The sequence below is a fragment of the Ictalurus furcatus genome, chromosome 7 (genome assembly GCF_023375685.1).
Source record: "Ictalurus furcatus strain D&B chromosome 7, Billie_1.0, whole genome shotgun sequence".
Lineage (NCBI taxonomy): Eukaryota > Metazoa > Chordata > Actinopteri > Siluriformes > Ictaluridae > Ictalurus > Ictalurus furcatus.
The window spans coordinates 4,941,077-4,953,240 of record NC_071261.1 but is presented as its reverse complement, the minus strand read 5'-3'; the positions used below and the strand labels follow the sequence as shown (position 1 = coordinate 4,953,240).

The 12,164-nt window shown below is 37.8% G+C and overlaps 1 protein-coding gene across 1 annotated transcript in view; it reads right to left on the bottom strand.

Annotated features, from left to right (window-relative positions):
* LOC128610658 (astrotactin-1-like) overlaps nucleotides 1-12,164 on the bottom strand; it is a 175,726-nt gene that overhangs the window by 28,679 nt on the left and 134,883 nt on the right. The gene's annotated exons all lie outside the window — the stretch shown is intronic.

Sequence of the window (12,164 nt, the reverse complement as noted above, 5' to 3'; positions counted from 1 at the left end):
ATTTATTTTACAGTGTAATCAGATGTTTGTCTTGTGAGTAGTATTCAAAATGGCTCCTGACTTTACTCTTGAGGACTATTCCATCATCCGACCCTGCTCTCTGGCCAGCCTGACACAGAATAAATCGCCAGCATTATGTGCAATCTGGAGTGTATAATCTCCAACATTTACATATGCATGTTAATGCAAATGTTCTCCAATTGGTCTCCTGCCTGGCACAGAGAAATCTCTCAGCAGATTTGTTTTAAATAAGCACATAAATATCACATACTCTGTTCGTACATTTATTATATTTATAACACACATTTATACATATTGGTATTTATTTTTGAAGTTATACATTTAAAACAGCCTAATAAGTAAACTCCTTCAAGGCATTTTATTTATTGTGAATCCATTATAAAAAGAATAACTTTTATGAATATATTTTGAATGGCAAGATAAATGATGGTCTCTGCGGTGTGCCTGCCTATAGTCAAGTCTTATGTATCCACTGGAAACGGATCCCCACATGAACCACATTGCAGTTCATCTATTTTCATAATTGTCCGCTGTAGGTGGGCCAATTTGGCCTTCATTAATATTCACCACAGGACGTTCCTCTGATGCCCAGGCTTTCACAAAGGCTGTCATTTAGATTTCTTTTTGTCTCATTACAAAGCATTTAAACCAGAAGGTTTGTCCTGAACCACTACCTGAGATAATATATGAAGAAGGGAAAAATTTTAAATAGTAATGACAGATTTCAATAACACACAAAAGCCTCTCAATTAAATTTATACTGACTGAACAGAATTGTAAAAATTATATAAAATATATATATATATATATATATATATATATATATATATATATATATATATATATATATATAAAACCAATCAAATGTTTTATAGTCTACAAATAGTCCAGAATTAAAAGAAATTAATTATGTGTTTACTACCACTAGCAAAATTGACTTGCAACTCATAGGCCTTATAATGTCAACACAAGTTGATGTTTAAGCAGCTGTGGTGTGCACATCTTTGTACTGGCTTTACCCGAGTTATAACCGCTGATCTTATTTCTCACCCATTTTCTTTCCACTCAATGTAGATTCTCCATTGCTTGTTCCTTGTCAGTGCGTGTGTGAAAGTTACAGTACAGTCCAGAGCTGTGTGACCTTGTTTTTTTATGCTCTTTCTTTTCCTATTCAGATACCATTTATCTCCAAGTTGTTTTTTTCAAGCATTGACCCAGTTTGCTTATTCGAACCTTGGATTATGGATTTGCCTCAATTTGCCAAGTCTGCCTGTCTACCTCCCCTTCTATGGCCTATGGAAGTGTTGGTACCGCAAAGCTCCAGGGTGCTCAGTCTGTGTGGAGGTTCACATGTTCCCCGCATTGATGTCCTTAAGGTTCTCTGGTTTGGCTATGCTGAGTTGCTCCTAAGTGTAAATGAGTGTGTGAAGGCCCAGAGTTCCTGGGATAGGCTCCACATTCACAATAATCCTGACCAGGATAAAGCAGCTACTGAAGATGAATTAATGAATGAATAAAAGAAAATGCATATGTTAATACAGCTTCCACTGTGTCCTTTTAGGTCAGGCGTAAGCGTGAGCCAGTTCTTACAAAATTCACTGAGGCCTAGTCCTAACTACTGGTAAACATAAGCAAAATTTTAGATTCGACTCATTTCTTCTTCATTTAGTCTGTTCACACACAACAGCATTCATTACCACCAAACCCACGTCTTTTTCAATCCGCCCTCAAAAATGGATAAATCAGAAAATGGCATTATCATGTAGACATATGAACAAGGGAAAACAGCTTTTTGAAAAATGTCGATGCATGACTGTCATGCAATCACAGTTCTAAGATGACACAACTTATTGTTGTTTCTGTATTGGGTTTTTTTTTTTTCCATGTTGCATTGATTGATATAGCACATAATTGATGGGTGTAATTTTCTGTGAAATTCACATTTCATTGTGGATGGGAACTGAAAACTGACTGAAAACACTAGTGTGTCTAAAATGACACATATTCATGACCTAAGTAGACAATATTAAGAAATACAATCATCTAAAAAATAATAATAATAAAATTAAATAGACAAAAGCTACATAATGTTTATTAGACTGGCACAATTTATATAGCCTCACTAACAATTGCTCAGCTATTACTAACCAAGAAGATTCTCACTTCACTAGTTTATGTCTGCTACAGTAAAAACTGAAAATAGTTTTGCTGTGTTTGAGAAAATGTCATTTTAGTTCATGTGAATTCAGTCTTATGCATTAAAGTTGTATGAGTCAATATTAGTAAAAGACAGAGCTCTAAAGCATCTACTTGGTAAAGTACGTGAAGGAAAACAACACTGGATGCCATGCATTGCCTTATTTCATTATTTAGATATGCATTATAAAAGTACCTAACGCTTGTTGTACCACATTAGGGGAGATAATATTACCTTGTATAGGCAAATATAAACAGTAGCTGGCACTATGCTAACGTTGCTTTAATACTCGACATACCCTACATCTCATTCTTATAGTTTGGCTAGTTTAATATAACAGCATAAAAACGTTAAAACAACAGTATATCTGTAAAATTGCTGCAGTGGTGGTTTTTACAGTAATATACTGCTACCAATTTGTTGTTTAAAAAAAAAAAAATTCAGTCTATTTAAAATACTGTAAAATTGCATGATGAATAAAATGCTGCAAATTTACATTATCACAACTATGCCAGCATTGGTTCATAATGAGGAAATGAAAAGAAAAAGACAAAAAAAAAAAACTGCCATCGTCATTCCACTTCCACTGCGCTATTAAATATACTTCAGACACAAGGTAAGCTCAAAAGCCGAAAAAAGATCCAGGACATCTTGAATAAGTAGTAAAGGTCAAAAAGTTTTGTTATTAATTTTAATATACTTGGATAAATTGAGTCAGTAGGGATATAACAGGAGTGCTGAAATCCAATGACATACTGGATATAAGGACATATTTCTCTCTGGAGTGGACAATAGGAATCAGCCTAGGAATAAAAATGAAAATGTCACATCAATCAAAATGTCTAGTAATAGATGTCCATGAGAGCTCAGTTACTCAAATGTGTTGAATCACACAATTACTGTAACTAGGACTAGAAAGTTGTACACTCCTGAGTGTCTATATACTTTAAATGGAACACCTGTTCATTCATGCAGTTATCTAATCAGCCAATCATCTGGCAATGCATAACATCATGCAGATACAAGCTGGGCAGTTGAAGACCAGGTGATTTTTTTCCTAATCTTCAACTGCCTAGTTTGGGTGAGTCTGTGCTCATCATAGCCTCAGATTTCTGTTCTTGGCAGACAGGAGTGGAACCTGATGTGGTCTTCTGCTGTTGTAGCTCATCCACCTCAAGGTTCATGTTTTGTGCATGCTGAGATGCTTTTCTGCTCAAAGAGTGCTTATTTGAGTCACAATATCCTTCCTGGCAGCTTGAACCAATATGGCCATTTTCTTCTGACCTCTCTTACCAACAAGGCATTGCCACTCACAGAACTGTCTCTCATGCAATGTTTTTAGTTATTTGCACCATTCTGTGTAAAAAATCCCAGGATATCAGCAGTTTCTGAAATACTCAAACCAGCCAATCTGGTACCAACAATGGTTAACGTCATAGAGATAACATTTTCCACATTCTGATGTTGGGTGTGAACATTAGCTGAAACTCGTTACCTGTATCTGCATGATTGTATGCATTGTGATGTTGCCACATGATTGGTTGATTGGATAACTGCATAAATGAGCGGGTGTACAGGTGTTCCGATTAAAGTGATGGTGAGTGTATGTACAATATAAAATAAAATAATTTAATGTACTATATTAAACTGTTCATCAGTGTCTATCAGCTCATCAATTTCAGTTTTATACCCCATTATCCACTTGAGTTTAGAAGAAGAGGAGTGCTAGGATTTGTACTCTTAACCTTCTGATCAGTAGCCCAGAACATTAACCACTAGGTGTCCACTGCCACTTTTAAGTGCTGTATTTATGGTTAGTTTATTCTGCAACACAGATTCTGTATCCTTACTAGGCTTCCGGGTTGTCAAACTTTATTTACTTTCTGACATGCGTGTTTTGTTATGTTTTATGTCATGTCTCTGCCCCTGTCTGGTTATTGGTGGTCTCCCACGCGTGTCATCATTATTCACAGCTGTTTATTTTACCCTTGATTTTGTTGTATATTTAAACCCCCATGTGTTTTTGTTCTGGCCGAAGCATTCTGTCATGTAGTCAGAGTTGGAGACGGAGTGCAGTTAAGCTTTTCAACGTGGTGACCTCATCTCCAGAGCTCCAGCCAGAGACCCGCAAGGTGGTTCCCCTGCCTAGCTCCAACTGGAGGTCAGCATGGCGACCTCATTCCCTGAGCCCCAGCGTGAGACCGACGAAGTGGTCTATCCAGCCATGATCCTGATAGAGGTCAATGATGCGACCTCCCATGTTCAGTTCCAGTTAGAGATTGACGGCACAGTCTACCAAGTCCCGTTCAGACCGGAGGCCAACGAGACGGCACTCCAAGCCATGTTCAAGAGGCCGGCAAGACGGTCCACCAATCGATGTTCCAGTCAGAGGCCGGCGAGACGGTCCACCAATCCATGTTCCAGTCAGAGGCCGACGAGACGGTCCACCAATCCATGTTCCAGTCAGAGGGCGACGAGACGGTCCACCAAGCCATGTTCCAGTCAGAGGCCGACGAGACGGTCCACCAAGCCATGTTCCAGTCAGAGGCCGACGAGACGGTCCACCAAGCCATGTTCCAGTCAGAGGCCGACGAGACGGTCCACCAAGCCATGTTCCAGTCAGAGGCCGACGAGACGGTCCACCAAGCCATGTTCCAGTCAGAGGCCGACGAGACGGTCCACCAATCCATGTTCCAGTCAGAGGGCGACGAGACGGTCCACCAAGCCATGTTCCAGTCAGAGGCCGACGAGACGGTCCACCAAGCCATGTTCCAGTCAGAGGCCGACGAGACGGTCCACCAAGCCATGTTCCAGTCAGAGGCCGACGAGACGGTCCACCAAGCAATGTTCCAGTCAGAGGCCGACGAGACGGAGATAAGTTTAGTGTGGACATTTTGCCCAGAGGGCCAGGACCGTCGGGGGAGAGTGTTCTTCCGAAGCACCCTTGGGTACTCTGGGTTGTCACGCTTTGTTTACTTTTTAACACGTGTGTTTTGTTACGTTTTATGTCATGTCTCCATCCCCCGTCTTGTTATTGGTTGTCTCCCTCACGTGTCATTATTCACAGCTGTTTATGTTTTAGCTTTGATTTTGTTGTATATTTAAACCCACGTGTGTCTTTGTTCTGGGAGAAGTGTTGTGCGTTTGTGTTTTGCAGCCAGAGCCAAACCATCAATATTGGTTTTGATCCTCATATTTGTTTCATGGTTTTTGATCCGGGTTTTCGTTCTCACTTACGATTCTTGTTTAAGCCCTGTTTTGCCTGTTTGCAAATCGCCTGACCTTGTGCCTGTTTTGTGACCTTGATATTGCCCTACGATTTAGGAATTGTCTATCTGCCTCTCTTCAATAAAAGCTTTAATTGCACTTGTAACTCTCTCCAACCCTGATTACATGACAAATGCATTATGAACAATATTGTCCACGCATCATAAACATGCCAACATTAACATGATCAATATTGATCCTTATACTATTTCTAATCCACCTGAGGAGAAGATAATTAAATGTTACTTCAACAATGGAAAATGCCAGCTCTCTAAATTCACAAACAACAGCTTACACTGGAGAATGAACAGCGCAGTTTTCACCTTTTGACACACTGGAGAGGCGTTAACGCATTCATAGCCAAATCCTCTTGTTGCTCGAAACTCTGTACATCAATGCCTTCTGTTTTTATCTCCCCTGAGCCATGTGTATAGAGAGTTTAAATAATCGCAGAAATATGTTTGCTTCTTGTCTTCACTTGGCAAAGCAGTCATGAAAAAAATTCATGTAAAACCTTTGAGACTATTTTAGGGGTTTGCTGATGGTCAGAATTTTTTAATTTCTACATTGTTCTGATAAACTGCTGATGTGTAAAATATCTTTACTAACTAGTGAGTTAAACAGTAGTACCAGTAGTTTTCTACAACAGTGATAGTGGGTTTCATAGTTATTGTACCATGGATTTTTCCATATCATCCCAACCCTAAACACCAACATGGCCAGGAGCACACAGCCCTAGCTTAGCCTACATATTCACCAAATTGAAAGAGAGGAAAAACAATGAATGAAACATTCATGCTGCAGCCAGTGATGCATGAGCAAGCACTCAAAAGAATAAACGAGAAAGAATATATGAGAGAGGCTGAAGATTGAAACAAAATCGATGCAGAAAGCTCTGTTCAAGTTTTAATTTGTTTTCCCGAGCACACTTCAAGTCCCCCTGAAAACATCAATATGATGATTGAATATTACCTGGCATAAAGACACAGAATACTTTGTTAGACCTCAGAGGAGAAGGGATAAGGTAACATCCAAGGAAATACATGGGACTTTTAACCTTAAAGATATATTAAAAGTTTCAAAGCGGTTGTCCATTACCTACCCTCATCCTACCCTCATATTGCAGAGGGGTTTTATTTGCAGAAGTAACTGGTTTGTCAGTCAATTTCCTTTTTTTCCCCCCTTCATAAATTAGGAAACATTGTCAGGATGAAAGCTTAGCCTGCGAAATAAACCACTGTAAGAGTAGAGCCTCTTACATCTTAACCATGAATTAGGCCCAAAATGACCTTGATATTAAAATTAAATTATTCTTTTGTAGTATTTGTTGGCTACAGACATACTCTGGGCATGCTATAATTAATTATCTTGCAAACGACTTCAAAAACAAATGTTGTGCATTTATAATGTATGCTAATTAAGTAATTACTCTTACATAAACTTTATATACTTCACTCCATTTTTCTTCTATTAAGCTTTAATAGCATTCATCAGCACTCTGTTACTCATAAATATTACATAAGAACACAGGTCTATGGTAAAGAAAGACTTTTTAAAATTTTTATTATTAATGCTTATAGTATAGTTAATAGTTAATTTATGATCACGTTACCATTTACTAGGTTTTTATGGAGTTAGGGTACAAAATAGTCACTGAACACTTACAAATGCACCAACTGATGTACTAAAAGTGCTATGCATATTTTTCACACCGCGGGTGCCTGGAAGCCACACCAATTAATCACAGGTCTATTCCTGGAATTGCCCAATTTATTTTATTTATGCTAATAAAAATTTGATTAATGTGCCAGGCTAATCAATGGTAAAAATTTGTAATTGTAGCACCTTTTCATCTCTGAAAATCTGTGATGCGTTAAAGTAGAAAAGGAAATAATTCAATGAACATATTTAAACAGTGAAGCTGTAATGGCATGGCTTATTAGAAACCTGCAGCACAGGAAAATTAACGCAAGAGCTGATGTAAAAGCAAGTGCTACCTAATGGAACTTGTGTATCGTGAATACAGGTGTGTAAAGGCATCTCAATCACTGGATGCTCACATTCAGACAATTCTTACCAAGTTGGCAAAGCACACAAAGTATGAATATTGTAAAGGCCAATATTTAGCATAATTCTTGCATGATGTTCAGTTAGATGGTGTGCTGAGTCATGCCATCATCTGTCTGTTTAGAATAATTCTTGCATGATGTTCAGTTAGATGGTGTGCTGAGTCATGCCATCATCTGTCTGTTTGAGCACACAGACTGACAGGCAAAGGAATGTAGTTTGAGTCATTTTACTGAGTCAAATGAAGCTGGCAGGCAGTGCATGCAACTCATGACTACACATACACACTAAAGGTATACAGTCACATCTGAAAATACTGGAATGGCAAGGCCAGTTCTCTTTTTTTTGCTATACACTGAAGACATTTGGGTTTGAGATCAAAAGGTGAATATGAGCTCATAGTTCATATTTTCAGCTTTCATTTCCTGATATTTATATCCGGATATCTAGATATGTTATAACAACATAGAACATGACACCTTTTGTTTGAACCCACCTATTTTACAAATGATCAAAAGTATTGAACATGTGGTTGTGTTTCTTGTTGCCCAGGTGTGCCCTGTTAGATTGATTGTTAAAACAATTAAGCGCTCTGAATGTCTACTTTTGTTTTGAGGCCTGTGTTCTGCCTGTGAAGACTGCATTTGTTGTTAAAAAGGATAAACCAAGATGAAGACCAGAGAGCTGTCTATGGGAGAGAAACAAGCCCTTTTGAAGCTAACGTAAGAGGGAAAATCGATCAGAGCCTTTACACAAGTATTGGGGATACCCAGTGCAACAATTTGGAGTGTCCTGAAAAAGAAAGATGTAGGGATACCAACAACCAGACATCAAATTAGGTCGGTCAAGGAAAACACCAGAAGTTGATGACAAACACTGACCGAGTCAATCACCAGATTTTAACCCAACTGAGCATGCATTTCACCTCCTGAAAAGGAGACTGAAGGGAGAAACCCCCATCCTCAAAAACAAACAACAACTGAAAGAAGCTGCACTACAAGCCTGGAAAAGCATCACAAAAGAAGAATGCAACAGTTTGGTGATGTCATTGGTTCGCTGGCTTGATGTACTTATTACAAGCAAGGGATGTGTAACTAAAGATTTTAAGTGTCGTTTACTTTCATTTACTTTAAGACTCCTAAGTTCCTATTCTTTTGCTCACCTAAAAAGTGGGTGGTCTGCCACCATAGGTTCCATGTACTGCATTGTTTAACACATCTAGATGTAAATATCAGAACATGAACACTGGAATTCTGATCTATCATCAAATTAATATTTTGATCTCAAACCCAAATGTCTTTAGTGTACTGTATAGCTAAATAAATAAATAAATAAATAAATAAATAAATAAATATTAGCCTTGATGTTCCAGGATTCAGAGGAGACTGTACATGCCAAGAACGAGAAGCCAGTAACTGTTACACTTATCATATCCCGACAAATTTAACCATTATCACGCATATGTTTCTTGGGAAACTTTATGTAATAACTTTTTACCAACGTCTTAATATGTCTATGTCTAATCAATAGAAACACAAGGTTATCTAGAAGGAATTTCTAAATGAGAGACTGAAGAATCACTTAAAGCTCCTTGCACTGCATTCACTTACCTGCAGGGGGCAATTTAGCTGCATACAAGGCCCCAAAAAGTGAAGGAAAGAAAGCCAAGGCCATAATTGATTTTTTAAAAAAAACAAAAAACTTTTCCACCCCTTTCACAGAACCCCAGTGACCACTGCACCCTGCCAGTATCCATATTGCTCTGTCTTAATTAGGACCTCCATTAAGTGGCTAAGTCAGACACTAAGTTATAAATTCTGGCATTCATTTCAGGACAAGAATCCGTTCTGGTCATTATGATTAAATTAGTGAAAGGCCAGAACTCCCTGACAGGGCTGTGATCCTCAACCTTCAGGTGGTGCACTACAGCTTCTCTTTAACCTTTATTAATATGCTGATGCTCCTCTGGGTGTCTTAATTGCATTTCTGTTTATGCCTTGATTTGAAAGGCTGCTTTTTGAAGACCAGCAGAAAACTCTGTAATTTATTCATATGGATGCCTTGTAGTGCATAATAACATGCTTCACATTCAGATACTCTGTTTTTCGGTTGACTTAACTTCTGACAGCACAGTACTTTCTTGCAGATGGATTATATTTAACAACATCTTAAAAAAAAAAAAAGATTTCTATGCATAGTCAAAATAAACAGTATGCATGAACTTAAGCAGTCATGAGTTTAAAAAACATTTGCAGCATTTTGTCTTGAAGAGTCAAAATAACTTCAAGTCAATGCCTTTCTTTTATTTATTTATTTGTTTATTCTGGAGATTGTATATTTCTGAAGCAGAATGCAATAAGCTACCATTTTACAGCACTGTTATGCATCATCAGTGATCAAATATCTAGATTTACTTCTAATATATATATATATATATATATATATATATATATATATATATAAAATTCTCTGTCAAGTAATATGATAAGGCAAATCAGGACACAAAGATTCAAATAAGCATTTAATGTAGTCTAATATATCAAGGTTGCTAAACAAGTTATCACAACTGGATGCCTCTCCAGCATTGTATTTGTTTTGGACTCCATGAAAGCCACAAACAGCAGTGGAGACAATACACACATTTGACAGAGTCCGAAACCCACTTTAAACAGTTCTGACTTGATGCCAGGAATGCCTCTCATTGCCATTCACATATAAAGCTCGCACGTTACACATGACTGAAACATGTGAACAATGTATAGTCCATACCTTTTTCATTGCACACACTAAATCAAGTGAAATTCTACATACATAACCCATGCATGTTGACTTTGCATACAGTATACGACTTGCAATAGGACATATCACAACCAAACGATGCAGCACGATTAAAAAAAATGTATGTACATCTGTCAGGTAGCATGAATGCCAAGAACACCCACAGATAATTCTTAAGCAACATCTGCGACGGCACTGGCATTTCTGTGAAGTGCCTGAGTGCTTGCTTGAATATTGCACTTGCAAATCAGTACCACAAGTACAGCATGAAATACCTTCTCACACGTCCTTCAAAGTCCAAAGCCTAATTAAGCTTAATAAGATCCCTTCCCTATAAGACTCGTTTATTACATCAGTAATGATTACATTCCAAACTTTTAACACTCTGTTAACAATGTGTTTTTTTATGCTCTATTCATTTATGCACTAAACTAATCAGACTTCTCTCCTTCCCATCAACTACAGCAGACCAAGTACCAGGTATTATTTGTGTGGTGGATCATTTTCAGCACAGCAGTTAGTAAAAGTAAAAGCTACTAATGTATTAAGCACAGCAGCATTACAGGGCATTAAAAAAATGTTACTGATGGCTTGTAACCAAACCAAAAATATCCAGCCAACAGTGGTTCTGAGGGCTAGAGGATAATTAATACAAACTGTGCATGGAGAAAAAAGAAAATCACAAAGAGCTTTAGTCTATAATTGTACATACCATATATTGGTATATAGTTGGACCAAAAAGTAATCAAATGGCAGTAAGAAAAGAAAATGCTCAAAAACCTACTGCTTTTCCTGATACACACTAAGCTGTAACTAGAAATTTATTGTCTCTGCTCTGCTAAGTGTGTGTGTGGGTGTGTATGTGTGTGAATATCAAAAGCTGCCATTGATAAAATGGGAATTTTATTCCCATGGAAGTGCTGTGTAAAAAAACAAAAAAAAAAAAAACAAATCTCTATTTATTTTGCAGATTTGTTTTGTAGAAATTATTTTTGGGTTCTATGTCCTCATTAATTCACGTGAGAGAGCTCTGCGACGGCGCTGATCTAAAGCACATTTTAATTTAGTGGGTTTCTAGTGGGTATGTCAACATCCTTCCTCTGTTGACTTAGCACTCGAGTAAAATTCTTCATAAGGGTAACACACACAGCTAGCGTAAAAGTAGTCCACTTTCACAAATCTATATAAAAACATCAATATAATCAATATACGATATCAAATCGTTCATTCCAACAATCTGTTTCTGTCAACCTTTCGTTTCGGTCACCTATTTCATTTTCTCACTAGTGACATCCCTGCTGAAGAATCCAGATCAGTCTGACCAAAACACAGGCCGAGCTGGTCATACTGGTAGACCTGGTACGTGCTGGTAAACAGTTTATTAATTACTGCTACTGATGTTACATCCTAGACAAGCTATATTTAAGAAAATAGCACAGCTTTAGACAAATAATAGGGAAGCTGGAAAATAACTCAGCAGGTGGTAAAGATGGCCTACCAGTTTAATCAGCTCAGCTCAGACTGCGTTTTGGCAGCTGGTAATACTGGAGTTTCCAGCAGGGATGTGTTTTTTTCCTGAACATTTTCTGCTTTATGTGTAAAATGAAATGTTGCTTTAAAACAAGTCAATACAAAGCAGAGAGAGAGGAGATAGAGATGGAAAGTGGCTGGCAACCTGAAGTGTGACTGAGGAAGCAGCACCCTTCGAGCTAACGCTATTACATTAATTTCTTCTAATCTCTATACTTTAAAATTATTTACCTTACGTTATATAAATATAACTGACACTACTTTAGATAAAACAATCGTAACGTTGCGCTGTCGCTAAATTTGA